The sequence below is a fragment of the Eleutherodactylus coqui genome, chromosome 3 (assembly GCF_035609145.1).
Source record: "Eleutherodactylus coqui strain aEleCoq1 chromosome 3, aEleCoq1.hap1, whole genome shotgun sequence".
NCBI classification, from domain to species: Eukaryota; Metazoa; Chordata; class Amphibia; order Anura; family Eleutherodactylidae; genus Eleutherodactylus; species Eleutherodactylus coqui.
Window position 1 is genome coordinate 242,050,614 of NC_089839.1, and position 15,799 is coordinate 242,066,412.

Genomic DNA, 15,799 nt, shown 5'->3' on the forward strand with positions numbered 1-15,799 from the left:
AGCTGGGTGACCAAGAGATGAAATCCTAAATTCAAATGATTCCCAGGAAATTCGGGTGACTTGACAGGTCTGTAACCATATAGTTCACTGTGCAGTTGATATGTCCAGGGAAAATGCAGCTAAGATGCCTGTTTTGTTGACTCCAATAACACCTTCAGCTTTCATGATGGACATCTCAGTTGTCAATTCAGTTTACAATGTTGCCTCATCAGGTAGAATTTTCAAACTCCTTGCTATTTACGTATTTTAGGCTGAACTGACACATCCAACAAACACACTTCCCATAGGGTAATACCATTGATTGAAAAAACTTATCTTCATGCACCTATAAGTGTAGCACAGAGAAAAGTGTATCACATGATTGCCTGTTGTCCATTTACCTGAACCCAACACATTTCCCCATCATTACTTCAATAGTATTTTCTTGTGAAGAACATTTCGAGAGTGTGATTTTTTTTTCAGTGTGCCTGTTGGTTTCCAATGTGGAACATTACCACTGGGCGATCAACATTTTACTGGAACATTTTTTAAGTTTTACTAATAGTTTTTTGATTTTGAGAATTTTAACTATCCTGTATACTTATGCATTTATTGTGTTATATTTATCCTAAATTTCAAATGTTTGCCTTGTAATATTGTTTTTCCATAAACCTAATGATTCACATTTTGGTTTTTTTCGACCATCAGGGATAGAGGCAGCATTTTGCCATGTATGGTAGATATGTATTATTAAGTAACACTAAATAATACATGTTTCCAACAAGCAAATTTACACAGATTTCTGCAAATGCCTTTTATGTAGAATTATTACAGCAATGTAATATTTGTGCCAAATATAATAAAAAGAACTTTCACAAATAAACAAATACAACAGTAAAACTGCTTAAAAATTGATTAAAAGAGAGAAAATTAAAGCAAGGATAACCATAGCATCCAGAGCTCAGAGTAACATTGTACGCACACACTAATGACTGAGAACATTTGCTTTCCATTTGATGTTTATTACAATTAACATTGAATTCATTACTTAGGAATATTAACTAGAAAGACTGCTTCATTTGTAGGACTGAAAAACAATGGCTTTGTAGTACTATCTTCTAAAATCCGCACGATTAATGAAAAAAATAGCTGAAAGATTGAACTCAGCTGTCATATGTAAAAAAAAAAAAAGGAATTAAATTGCTTCTTTTTAGAGGAATCCTTAACATGTTCCTGGCCAAAAGGGCGCTGCAAACGAGAGAAAATGAGTCCATGTTATTTCCTAAATTACGTGCCATGAAAAACCGTCACATATTGTCTCAAAGAGACACTAACCACAAAACACAGGCATTCAGTAATGTTACAATTTTGGCAATGAAACCCCTTACTATAAAATATAAGGACATGGATGGAAGTCATTGTACAGGTCCATAATGATAAGTACTGTTTAGTGACTTCCAGGCTCTTTCATCGGGGTTAATGACAATACTCAGACATGCATTAATATACTAACTAAAAAGCAAAGTGAACACATTCCAGGCTGTGTCATTTATAAAAGGGTTCATAAAAAGCTTCATGTGGTCATATAATAAAAGAAATAATAAACTTTAGAATATACTTATTCGTATACAATTCCAGACGGTTACCAAAATGCCAAACCCCACTGATCCTTTGTCAAATTACCATTCACTTTGATGTCACTATGGTAAACTGACAGGCGGTCAATACGGACAAGTCATCGCTCATGACATTTTACTATTTTTCTATTACATGGGCGTACAAATCTTTATTATAAACTAAACTACCTGATAAGAGACACTTTAGAGGTTATTTTAACCCTTTCCAATCCACTGTTTGACGTCTGAAGACATTAAGATTTAAGGCTGTACACCGCCGATGTTGGAAGACATCCATCGGGGTTCTCTTGCTGTATATTGCCAGCCTCTTTGCTGTCGGAGCCTATTCAGCGTGTCACCTCATGCAGTACTGGCTTTAGCCAGCAGATAGCGTCGTTGTATAACGGCAGAAAAAGAGTAAGCCCCCTAGGAAAACCAGAATACAAATTGGATTGGAAAGGGTTAAAGATGTTCTACAACTTTTAGGAAGTTTTTAGAAACAGCTGCACATTTTCAACAGTTAAAGAAACAGCATTCACCTGTTTCTTCCTTCCGCAATCCAGTGGTGAAGCTCCCATTACTCAGTGGTGCTGCCAGTTGTATGGCACATGACTGCAGTAGCTACCGATTGGCTACAGTGCTCTCAAGCTAGGCATTTGGAAAGAAAGACCGAGAGGATCACTGGAGCTTTAGCTCTGGTTGCTGGGAAAAGAACAGGCGAGTATTGTTTCTTTTATTATTTTACAACATTAGCAGCTGGTTAAGACAATTCTGAAAGTTGTTTACCCGCTTTAAGCAAATGCACAAATAACACCTCAAATAAAATGTTATTGCTTTCTTTAAAAATAGGAACAGTTCAATAATTATCTGGGAAAATTCAAAGCGATTGCCATGCAAATGTAAGACTGTTATCTCTGGGTGTATTCACACAAGGAGGTGTTGTTACTTTTTAAGGTGATTTTCACAAAAACTACATTTTCTGTGAAAAAAAAAAACTTAACAAACACAAAAATGTGAGAAAAGCAGCACACTTTCTATATTATCTAAAACAAGCTGCATTCTGTATTCCATAAACGGTGGCCTCTGTGATAGTAGCTGCTACAGAAACAGCACAGAGAATAGGAAAATTGCCAAAAAATGCTGGTTATTAACCCTTTCCAATCCGATTTGCATCCTGGTTTTCCTAGGGGGCTTACTCTTTTTCTGCTGTTATACAACAGCGCTATATGCTGGCTAAAGCCAGTACTGCATGAGGTGACACGTTGGATAGGCTCCGACAGCAGAGAGTCTGGCAATATGCAGTAAGAGAACCCCCGATGGACATCTTCCAACATAGAAGCTGTACAGCCTTAAATCATAATGTCTTCAGATGTCAGACAGTGGATTGGAAAGGGTTAAAGCTTTGTTCACATGGGCAAGGATCAGGTTCAAAACATTGGCCGTGGACCTTGTAAATGTCCCTGGGATCTTATAGTACTGTTGTATGTTGCGTATTTGTATCCTGTCCACGATCCCTACATGTGAGCAGGTCTTGCAGTTCCTTGCATTGAAGGAATAAGTTCCTTTTTAGGCAATGCATTTCTGATTATAAAGTTCCTCAAATTTGGAGGTTGCCTGTAACATAGGAGGGGAGGGTCCGGGAATATGGTTTTCAGACGGTCTTCCTTGTGTAGGGTATGGTGAAGTTTACTTGCAGTTTTCCCTAGTACCTCTAACTGTGAATTGTAGGTTACTACTGGAAGCACAAAATTGTTTTCTTCCTTCTCTGTGTATTGGAGCAATTGACTTCTGTGTATCCTGGTGGCTTTGGTGATTTGATCATGTATTGAGGTGGGATGGTAGCCATGATTTAAAAATGTCCTTTTAACATGGTATAAATTTTCATTTCTGTCTATTGGGCTAGAAGAGATCTGATTGTATCTCATGGCCAGGCTGTAGACAGTGCGCTTTTTAATGTGTTTGGGGTGGAAACTGTCCCATCTGGGGTATGTGGGTTGATCAATGGGTTTTTACTACAAGGATGTCTGTATTGAGTTGTTTAAAATTTTTATGGTGGGGTGAAATGCATTGAATCCCCCATGGAATTTTATTAGTTCTTGTTCAGAGTTGGTCCAGATGTTTATGATGTCATCAGTGTAGAGAAAATAGGCCAATAGTTTGATGAACTTGGAGGCCAGGAAGCCACTCTCCAATTTTGCCATGAAATTGTTGGCATATTGCGGTGCCATATTACTGCCCATGGTGGTTCCAGTGAGTTGAAGGTATATCTTTTGCCAAAGGAGAAATAGATGTCTGTGAGTCAGAATCTCGTAAGCTGAAACACAAATTCACAGGCAATCCCATTGGTTTCAAGGTGTACCTGGCAGGAGGTCTGTCCATCCTCTTGTGGATGCTGGAATATAAGGATTCCACATCAATAGTGGCCAGGATGGTACCATTAAGGAGGGGACCTACAGTTGACAATTTGTTCAGTAGGTTAGTGGTCTCCTGCAAGTAGCTGGTTCTATTTCTCACCAGTGGTTTGAAGACACATTCTACCATCCTGAGATACTTTCAGTAAGGGTTCCCACAGTTCTTTAAAACATGACAGAGACAGCCGAATAAAACTATCATTCATGTACAGAATGTGTTTGCAAAATAAAAAAAAAAAAATCAGACATTTCAACACGCTACCAAACGTGATGTGAGCAGTTCCCAGGGCAGTCATTGTTGGTGTAAAGTCACAGATGTCGATCCAAAGTTGTATTCATAGTTACAGCACTGCAGTAGTTGCCAAAATTTATGAGGAAAGGTAACAACGAAGATAGTAACTCTGACATGTTGGCACTTTTGTAGACCTTGCCAGACAAGGCTTAGCTTTTGAGCTTTTCACACTTGAGCAGTTCTTCATACAGAATGGTTGTAAAGCAAACTGGCGAGATGGTCACTGATCCTTATAACCATTCTGTGGGTCAGAACAGTGGAGCAAATCATGAAAACTGAATAAGGTATATGTGTAGGTCACCTAACGGTGCTCACCTGCTACCAAAGTGGTAATTCGGTAAGTGCAAGTTAACCATGAATGATCACTTTAGCTGATCGATGCCACACCAATATGTCAGCTGTCACTTGTATCAGGCAGTTGTGGCTTCCATTCTTAGGTTATGTTCAAACAGGACAGATATAAACTGAAGATTTTCTGTCCAGATTTTGCAGACAGAAAATCCACAGGATATTAAAGTTTAAGTAAAATCTATGACATTTTACCAAATCTCTTCCATACACTACAGAAAAAAATCTGCATTGAAACTTACCAATGGGGAGGATTTTAAATCTCCAGGATATCAATTTTATGGTGTGGATTTCACTGCCAATATTATCCTTCTCAATGCATAGAATAACATGCATAGTAAATTGGATACCGTTGGTATGTGTAATAAGCAGAAAAGTCACAGCACATACTGCAAATACTGGCTTTCACTTTCTGTTGTGCAACTTACCTGACTTCCCGCAGGAGCTTCCTATAAAGTAGCGATTTCCAGCGATAGTTGTCCTATGTAAAAGTGGGACCCAACAGGATACTAAGCCTGAAACGAAGCAACTAATAAGCAACTTCTAACTCAGTGTAAAAAGGCAGTCCCTCAACATTGAACGACTGCTTGTTCACAATGGATGGAGACATGTGGGGGCGTGATTCTGCTCCATTCACTTAACGACAGTCATCCCATGTAAAAGTACCTTTAGACCCCCGAGAGCTCTGATTAATGTAGTAATTCAGTGCTGAACATTATTGTCAAGGATGTTAAAGGGTTTTTCCAACCTTTTAAAATTCATAGCCTATTCTCAGGTTAGGCCATCAAAATCTGATTGGTGGGGGTCCACTGCCCAATCAGCTGAATGGTCACAGCTTTTGTAAGAGCACTACAGCCTCTTCAGTGTTGACATCTGAGTACTATAGGCTTCTCATAGTGAAGTGATGGTAGTAGTACTCAGAATATTCCATCCTTCCGAGGTCGGTAAAATGAGAACCCAACTTGGTGGGGGGTAATAAGTAATTATTACCTGAAAGCGCTGCGGAATAAGTTGGCGCTATACAAATACCAAGATTTAAAAACAGTTCAATGTGGGTGAAAGAAAGTGACAACCCTCCAACTGCACTGATTCTGACAACATAGAAAAAAACCTTCCCGTGATTTGATTAACCCCCTGTGGATATTGTCGTTTTTTGTTTTTCTATTTTTCTTTTTTCCTCTCCACTTTAGAAAAAAAAACATAACATTTTTATTATTCCATTGACATAGCTGGCTATTTATTGTACCATATAATGTACTGAAAAGACACAAGAAAGAAAGTGTGTAAAAAACACTAAAATATAAACAAAGGGATAAACGTTATTAAACCAACAAGTTCAAAACACTTAAAAACATGCAAAAAGCCAAAACACAAGGGAGTGTCATATAAAAATGACTACTACTCCTCCAAACTCCTCAGAGAGCCCAATAAATCTTGCTGTTTGTATAGCACCAACTTATTCCGCACGCTTTCAGGTAACTTATTTATTACCCCGCACCAAGCTGGTTACTCATTTTACCGACCTCAGAAGGATGGAAGACTGAGTTCACCTTGAGGCGGCTACCTGAAGCAACCCTGCAATCCCTGCAACCTTCAGGTCGTGAGCGAGAGCTTAGGACGGCATTTCTGCTGCCTTAACATTCTGCGCCACACCAATACAATTTGCCTGCAACCAAGAGTGCAGTAGGCAATATTTAAAAAACCTGGAGCAAGGATTCATTTCGTTTCCAACTGGAAGATACCTGAAAGGTGAGGAGCCCCCAATAAGAGATGCACTGCACACTTTCAATCTGGAGCAAACATATTCACTCACCTAGTAGTGGTAGAAGCCAACATTATGCTGGTGTATCACCCAATTCAAATATGAAGCGAATGACCACATGATCGCTACAGAAAGTGAACTGTAGATCACATGTGTGTTCAAATCCATGGGATTCCCTCAGAGGAAACTGAAAGGGAGGAGACACAAATTAGATATTATAAAAAACTTTCTGGCAGTGAGGGTGATCAATGAGTGGAACAGGTGACCACGGGAGGTGGTGAGTTCTACTTCAATGGAAGTGTTTAAACAAAGGCTGGACAAATATCTGTCTGGGATGTCTTAGTGATCCTGCACTGAGCAGGGGGTTGGACCCGATGACCCTGGAGGTCCCTTCCAACTCTACCATTGTATGATTCTAACTGATTGTGAAGAACAAGAGTAAACACTGGTAATGGTACAGAAACCTAAACATTGAAATAGAGCTGTGGCAAATGTTGCATGCATTCCCATACACCCCATCACAGGATTGCGACAGTTTCACATAAAATGTGAAAAGAAAAAATTTAAAGGAGATAGAATACACAGCCTTGAAAACAAATAGTAATTGACATTGAAGACCATGCAATGACACGAATAGAAGTACTTAACAATAAAGAGCATTATAATCAGTCCCATAGATTTCTAGCATGAATTTATAACATATTAACACAACATACTGTTCCCCAAGAGCTCCCACAGTAAAGTAATTGCATGGATTCACAATGTTCTCTGGGTGAATCAACTAAGTACCCAATGTCCAGACCCACAGTGATGCAAAATAACTCTTAGACTATTAAAGAGAACGGATGATCAACCAGATAGGAATACAGACCCAAAACTTTGATCAATATACCTGCCAAGAATACGTAGATAAATACAGAATAGAGTGTATGTGTGGTGGTAAAAGACCCATAATCCCCTCTCACATAATTGCAACGGTTTGACATGATGGATCCAAGAGAGGCCATTTGAACTCAGTCAGATCATAATTAGAGATGAGCGAGCACCAAAATGCTCGGGTGCTCGTTACTCGGAACGAACTTTTCGCGATGCTCGAGGGTTCGTTTCGAATAACGAACCCCATTGAAGTCAATGGGCGACCCGAGCATTTTTGTAATTCGCCGATGCTCGCTAAGGTTTCCTTGTGTGAAAATCTGGGCAATTCAAGAAAGTGATGGGAACGACACAGCAATGGACAGGGCAGGCGAGGGGCTACATGTTGGGCTGCATCTCAAGTTCACAGGTCCCACTATTAAGCCACAATAGCGGCAAGAGTGGGGCCCCCCCTCCCAAAAACTTTTACTTCTGAAAAGCCCTCATTAGCATGGCATACCTTAGCTAAGCACCACACTACCTCCAACAAAGCACAATCACTGCCTGCATGACACTCCACTGCCACTTCTCCTGGCTTACATGCTGCCCAACCGCCCCCCTCCCCCCCACAGCGCACACCAAAGTGTCCCTGCGCAGCCTTCAGCTGCCCTCATGCCACGCCACACTCATGTCTATTTAGAAGTGCGTCTGCCATGAGGAGGAACCGCAGGCACACACTGCAGAGGGTTGGCACGGCTAGGCAGCGACCCTCTTTAAAAGGGGCGGGGCGATAGCCCACAATGCTGTACAGAAGCAATGAGAAATAGAATCCTGTGCCACCGCCATCAGGAGCTGCACACGTGGGCATAGCAATGGGGAACCTATGTGCCACACACTATTCATTCTGTCAAGGTGTCTGCATGCCCCAGTCAGACCGCGGTTTTTAATTCATAGACACAGGCAGGTACAACTCCCTATTGTGAAGTCCCTGTGGACCGACAGCATGGGTGGCTCCCTGGAACCCACCGGCGGAACATAAAAATATCCCATTGCATTGCCCATCACAGCTGAGGTAGTAATGTCATGTTTAATGCAGGTGGGCTTCGGCCCACACTGCATGCCCCAGTCAGACTGGGGTTCTTTACAAGTGGAAACAGATGCATTTATAATTCCCTGTGGACCCACAGCATGGGTGGGTGCCAGGAAGCCACCGGCGGTACATAGAAATATCCCATTGCATTGCCCAACACAGCTGAGGTAGTAATGTCGTGCTTAATACAGGTGGGCTTCGGCCCACACTGCATGCCCCAGTCAGACTGGGGTTCTTTACAAGTGGACAGATGTAGGTTAAACTCCGTGTGCACCTACAGCATGGGTGGCTCCCTGGAACCCACCGGCGGTACATAAAAATATCCCATTGCATTGCCCAACACAGCGGATGTAACATCAGCTGTAATGCAGGTGGGCTAAAAATTCATTTGATTACACTGTAGGCGAGGGCCCACAAAAATTGCTGTATCAACAGTACTAATGTACATCCAAAAATCGCTTTGGTTAATGTGGCTTAAGTGGTAACTAGGCCTGGAGGCAGCCCAGTTTAACGAAAAATTGGTTCAAGTTAAAGTTTCAACGCTTTTAAGAGCAGTGAAACATATTAAAATTGTTTAGAAAAATTATATGACTGAGCCTTGTGGCCCTAAGAAAAATTGCCCGTTCAGCGTGATTACGTGAGGTTTCAGGAGGAGGAGCAGGAGGAGGAGGAGGAATATTAGACACAGATTGATGAAGCAGAAATGTCCCCGTTTTGGATGGTGAGAGAGAACGATGCTTCCATCCTCGGGTGCAGCCTACGTATTGTTTAGGTATCGCTGCTGTCCGCTGGTGGAGAAGAGAAGTCTGGGGAAATCCAGGCTTTGTTCATCTTGATGAGTGTAAGCCTGTCGGCACTGTCGGTTGACAGGTGGGTACGCTTATCCGTGATGATTCCCCCAGCCACACTAAACACACTCTCTGACAAGACGCTAGCCGCAGGACAAGCAAGCACCTCCAGGGCATACAGCGCGAGTTCAGGCCACGTGTCCAGCTTCGACACCCAGTAGTTGTAGGGGGCAGAGGCGTCATGGAGGACGATCGTGCGATCGGCTACGTACTCCCTCACCATCCTTTTACAGTGCTCCCGCCGACTCAGCCTTGACTGGGGAGCGGTGACACAGTCTTGCTGGGGAGCCATAATGCTGGCAAAGGCCTTGGAGAATGTTCCCCTGCCTGCGCTGTACATGCTGCCTGATCTCTGCGCCTCCCCTGCTACCTGGCCCTCAGAACTGCGCCTTCTGCCACTAGCGCTGTCGGATGGGAAGTTTAACATCAGTTTGTCCACCAGCGCCCTGTGGTATAGCATCACTCTCGAACCCCTTTCCTCTTCGGGAATCAGAGTGGAAAAGTTCTCCTTATACCGTGGGTCGAGCAATGTGTACACCCAGTAATCTGTAGTGGCCAGAATGCATGTAACGCGAGGGTCACGAGAAAGGCATCCTAACATGAAGTCCGCCATGTGTGCCAGAGTACCTGTACGCAACACATGGCTGTCCTCACTAGGAAGATCACTTTCAGGATCCTCCTCCTCCTCCTCTTCCTCCTCCTCACGGTGAAAGGATGACAGCCCAGCAGCATCTGTACCCTCAGCAGTGGGCCAAGCTGTCTCTTCCCCCTCCTCCTCATCCTCCTCATGCTCCTCCTCCTCCTCCTCAACGCGCTGAGATATAGACAGGCGGGTGCTCTGACTATCCAGCGACATACTGTCTTCCCCCGGCTCTGTTTCCGAGCGCAAAGCGTCTACCTTTATGCTTTGCAGGGAACTTCTCAAGATGCATAGCAGAGGAATGGTGATGCTAATGATTGCAGCATCGCCGCTCACCACCTGGGTAGACTCCTCAAATGTTCCAAGGACCTGACAGATGGCTGCCAACCAGGGCCACTCTTCTGTAAATAATTGAGGAGGCTGACTCCCACTGCGCCGCGCAAGTTGAAGTTGGTATTCCACTATAGCTCTACGCTGCTCATAGAGTCTGGCCAACATGTGGAGCGTAGAGTTCCACTGTGTGGGCACGTCGCACAGCAGTCGGTGCACTGGCAGATTAAACCTATGTTGCAGTGTCCGCAGGGTGGCAGCGTGCTTGTGGGATTTGCGGAAATGTGCGCAGAGCTGGCGCACCTTTCCGAGCAGGTATGACAAGTGGGGGTAGCTTTTCAGAAAGCGCTGAACCACCAAATTAAATACATGGGCCAGGCATGGCACGTGCGTGAGGCTGCCGAGCTGCAGAGCCGCCACCAGCTTACGGCCGTTGTCACACACGACCATGCCCGGTTGGAGGTTCAGCGGCGCAAGCCAGTGGTCGGTCTGCTCTGTCAGACCCTGCAGCAGTTCGTGGGCCGTGTGCCTCTTCTCTCCTAAGCTGAGTAGTTTCAGCACGGCCTGCTGACGCTTGCCCACCGCTGTGCTGCCACGCCGCGTGACACCGACTGCTGGCGACGTACTGCTGACACATCTTGATTGCGAGACAGAGGTTGCGTTGGAGGAGGAGGAGGAGGGAGGTGCTTTAGTGGAGGAAGCATACAGCGCCGCAGATACCACCACCGAGCTGTGGCCCGCAATTCTGGGGGTGGGTAGGACGTGAGCGGTCCCAGGCTCTGACTCTGTCCCAGCCTCCACTAAATTCACCCAATGTGCCGTCAGGGAGATATAGTGGCCCTGCCCGCCTGTGCTTGTCCACATGTCCGTTGTTAAGTGGACCTTGGCAGTAACCGCGTTGGTGAGGGCGCGTACAATGTTGCGGGAGACGTGGTCGTGCAGGCCTGGGACGGCACATCGGGAAAAGTAGTGGCGACTGGGAACCGAGTAGCGCGGGGCAGCCGCCGCCATCATGCTTTTGAAAGCCTCCGTTTCCACAAGCCTATACGGCAGCATCTGTAGGCTGATCAATTTTGCAATGTGCACGTTTAACGCTTGAGCGTGCGGGTGCGTGGCGTCGTACTTGCGCTTGCGCTCAAACTGTGGCACTAGCGACGTCTGGACGCTGCGCTGAGAGACATTGCTGGATGGGGCCGAGGACAGCGGAGGTGAGGGTGTGGGTGCAGGCCAGGAGACGGTAGTGCCTGTGTCCTCAGAGGGGGGTTGGATCTCAGTGGCAGGTTGGGGCACAGGGGGAGAGACAGTGGTGCAAACCGGAGGCGTTGAATGGGCATCGTCCCACCTTGTGGGGTGCTTGGCCATCATATGCCTGCGCATGCTGTTGGTGGTGCCTCCCCAGCTGATCTTGGCGCGACAAAGGTTGCACACCACTGTTCGTCGGTCGTCAGGCGTCTCTGTGAAAAACTGCCACACCGTAGAGCACCTTGACCTGTGCAGGGTGGCATGGCGCGAGGGGGCGCTTTGGGAAACAGTTGGTGGATTATTCGGTCTGGCCCTGCCTCTACCCCTGGCCACCGCACTGGCTCGGCCTGTGCCCACACCCTCACTTGGCCCTCCGCGTCCTCGGCCGCGTCCACATCCTCTAGGCCTACCCCTACCCCTCAGCATGCTGTATTACCAGTGATTTGATTTCCCAGGCAGAAAAGAAATTGGCGCAAGGCTGCACTCAACCGTAGCTGGTTGCGTCTGATTTTTGTACGTTGTCCACGCAGCACACACGTACACGGAGACCTTAGGACTGACACAGGCAGGCCAAATATAATTTCTTTTCCTTTTTAGCAAAGGGAAGCACCCACTGCGTATATTCAATGAACAAGAAGTTTAAGATCTGTGGTGTGGCCCTCAAAAAGTGTCACACAACTATAGTGTAGCAGAGTTATTAACTCTAGCAGAGCAGGTATTTGCCAGTCAGGAAAGACAATGGCGCTAGGCTGCAGTAAAGCGTAGCTGGTTGCGTCTGATTTTTGTACGTTGTACACGCAGCACACACGTACACGGAGACCTTAGGACTGACACAGGCAGGCCAAATATAATTTCTTTTCCTTTTTAGCAAAGGGAAGCACCCACTGCGTATATTCAATGAACAAGAAGTTTAATATCTGTGGTGTGGCCCTCAAAAAGTGTCACACAACTATAGTGTAGCAGAGTTATTAACTCTAGCAGAGCAGGTATTTGCCAGTCAGGAAAGACAATGGCGCTAGGATGCAGTAAAGCGTAGCTGGTTGCGTCTGATTTTTGTACGTTGTACACGCAGCACACACGTACACGCAGACCTTAGGACTGACACAGGCAGGCCAAATATAATTTCTTTTCCTTTTTAGCAAAGGGAAGCACCCACTGCGTATATTCAATGAACAAGAAGTTTAATATCTGTGGTGTGACCCTCAAAAAGTGTCACACAACTATAGTGTAGCAGAGTTATTAACTCTAGCAGAGCAGGTATTTGCCAGTCAGGAAAGACAATGGCGCTAGGCTGCAGTAAAGCGTAGCTGGTTGCGTCTGATTTTTGTACGTTGTACACGCAGCACACACGTACACGGAGACCTTAGGACTGACACAGGCAGGCCAAATATAATTTCTTTTCCTTTTTAGCAAAGGGAAGCACCCACTGCGTATATTCAATGAACAAGAAGTTTAATATCTGTGGTGTGGCCCTCAAAAAGTGTCACACAACTATAGTGTAGCAGAGTTATTAACTCTAGCAGAGCAGGTATTTGCCAGTCAGGAAAGACAATGGCGCTAGGATGCAGTAAAGCGTAGCTGGTTGCGTCTGATTTTTGTACGTTGTACACGCAGCACACACGTACACGCAGACCTTAGGACTGACACAGGCAGGCCAAATATAATTTCTTTTCCTTTTTAGCAAAGGGAAGCACCCACTGCGTATATTCAATGAACAAGAAGTTTAATATCTGTGGTGTGGCCCTCAAAAAGTGTCACACAACTATAGTGTAGCAGAGTTATTAACTCTAGCAGAGCAGGTATTTGCCAGTCAGGAAAGACAATGGCGCTAGGCTGCAGTAAAGCGTAGCTGGTTGCGTCTGATTTTTGTACGTTGTACACGCAGCACACACGTACACGGAGACCTTAGGACTGACACAGGCAGGCCAAATATAATTTCTTTTCCTTTTTAGCAAAGGGAAGCACCCACTGCGTATATTCAATGAACAAGAAGTTTAATATCTGTGGTGTGGCCCTCAAAAAGTGTCACACAACTATAGTGTAGCAGAGTTATTAACTCTAGCAGAGCAGGTATTTGCCAGTCAGGAAAGACAATGGCGCTAGGCTGCAGTAAAGCGTAGCTGGTTGCGTCTGATTTTTGTACGTTGTACACGCAGCACACACGTACACGCAGACCTTAGGACTGACACAGGCAGGCCAAATATAATTTATTTTCCTTTTTAGCAAAGGGAAGACCCCATTGCGTGTATTCAATGAATAATAAATGTCTTCTGGCCCTGCCTACACAATTCTATCCCTGTAGTATTAATGCCGGGTGCAATGCTCTGCACAGCCGGTTTTGAGGAAAAAAAAAAATATGCAACACTGCTAACAGCAGCCTGGACAGTACTGCACACGGATAGAAGTGGCCCTAGAAAGGACCGTTGGGGTTCTTGAAGCCTACACTAACTCCTAACACTCTCCCTGCCTAACCCCCACTTCTGTCCCTATTGCTGGGCGCAATGCTCTGCAGATCCAATTTTGGACAAAAAAAAAAAAAATTACTGTGCTAACACAGTACTGCACACTAGTAGATGTGGCCCTGAGAAGGGCCGTTGGGGTTCTTGAAGCCTACACTGACTCCTAACGCTCTCCCTACAGCAGCACCAGCAGCAGCACTTTCCCTCAGCTAAGTCACAAGGCATGTGTGGCGAGCCGCGGGAGGGGCCGATTTTTATACTCGGGTGACATCTGATCGCCCCAGCCACTCACAGCAGGGGGGTGGTATAGGGCTTGAACGTCACAGGGGGAAGTTGTAATGCCTTCCCTGTCTTTCAATTGGCCAGAAAAGCGCGCAAACGTCTCAGAGAGGAAACTGAAAGTAACCGGAACACCGCGTGGTACTCGTTACGAGTAACGAGCATCCCGAACACCCTAATATTCGCACGAATATCAAGCTCGGACGAGTACGTTCGCTCATCTCTAATCATAATCGATAAAGGCATTATTATACAGCCTAATGGAGAAAAAGGTGGTAAGCATATATAATAATACAATATCCCAGACGCAAGCATGTAACAACCTAAGATCATTTCCATATATTATTCACATCAAGTCACAGAAAAGACTTCCCAATGAATTAAAACCACATGTACTCCTTTCACTGTCGTACCCCACATACATCACAGTTTCCAGACATCACATGCACTGATAAAAGATGGCTCCCCGCTGTCCCCATATGGTGAACCTACACAGACGCAGCAGTTCAAGTTCCAATCTATGTATATGGGCCATCAAATCCAACCCAAAGACTAACCTAAAGCAACATAATAGTGCAATAGGCATTTTCATTTATAGACGGATTAGAGTTATTCCTCACCATACAGCCATTGTCATAGCCTCGCTACAGGAAAAAAATGCCCCATTGAACCTAAAAATGCTTAAAGTTATAACTATGTCGCCAAATTAGGCAAATGGAAACACACATATGAAGGCTGAAGTGTCAGTGAGACAATTTTGTTTCATACATAGGTGGAATCACAGACAACATGTATCCTGCAGCAAAAATAGAACATACCTAGACTGACAAAACCTGACGGGGGGCATCTCTTGTTGGCACAGTTGGGGCACTAGTTTCAAAGTGTTCGAGACAAGAAATACACTCAAAGTTTAGGGCTGAGGCCCCTATAGCCCACAGAAACTTTGATAACAAGGAAATACAAAAAAGTCTAATTCCATGTCAATGAGAAGGGTGTGGAATTTCATCCATATCTGAAAGTTCGCATGCAGTTCGATATTACTGTCCCTAAACTTTGACCATCCTTGATTCACACATGGTGGAACAAAGCCTATAGATAGCATGTTCATGCTGTTTGGCTTAATGTAGCTTTACTGTTGACTCGGTCTATTCCCCATAAAAGGCCAAATATACACTTTCTCATTTAACCCATAAGGCTCAATGTCTTTAGTTTATAAATCCAACTTGTTTCACAGTTTAGGAGATGTGGAACAATGTCACCCCCATGAATACTGGGATTCACTTATTGCAGGCCCCAGATGCTGAGGACTCTCCATGTTTAAACAGGAAATTCTGCAGTCAGCTTTTTACTTTGAATGTTGTCCCTTTGTGCCAGACCAATAGTGGAAAGATGTTATTGGATTCTTTTGCAAAGTTGTTGAGTAGTTTGACCGACATATACCATAGGGTATGATCCCCTGGGTTAACAAAGGTGTGACTGTTGCCCAGATATTGCAGTCTCCATATGCAAAGGAGCCCTTTAATTCTATCCCCTGTATAAATGGTAATTGGGGCGAACAAAGTGGCTTCTACACAGCTAGTCTTGGAGAGTCAAAAATCAGATTGCAGAATATGCCAATTTCTGTACAATAACCCATAGAAATCTCTCCATT

At 44.6% G+C, this 15,799-nt stretch overlaps 1 long non-coding RNA gene across 2 annotated transcripts in view; it reads right to left on the minus strand.

Annotated features, from left to right (window-relative positions):
• Positions 1–1,055: 1,055 nt before the first annotated feature.
• Positions 1,056–15,799, minus strand: part of LOC136619988 (uncharacterized) — a 41,740-nt gene continuing 26,996 nt past the window's right edge. The window contains exons 3-6 of one of the 2 annotated variants that reach the window (XR_010791100.1): positions 6,460–6,595; positions 5,075–5,161; positions 1,785–2,021; positions 1,056–1,227 (exon numbers count right to left, since the gene is read on the minus strand). This is a non-coding gene — a long non-coding RNA (uncharacterized lncRNA). The remainder of the gene's footprint in view (positions 1,228–1,784; positions 2,022–5,074; positions 5,162–6,459; positions 6,596–15,799) is intronic. The other variant, XR_010791099.1, reaches the window with a different exon arrangement.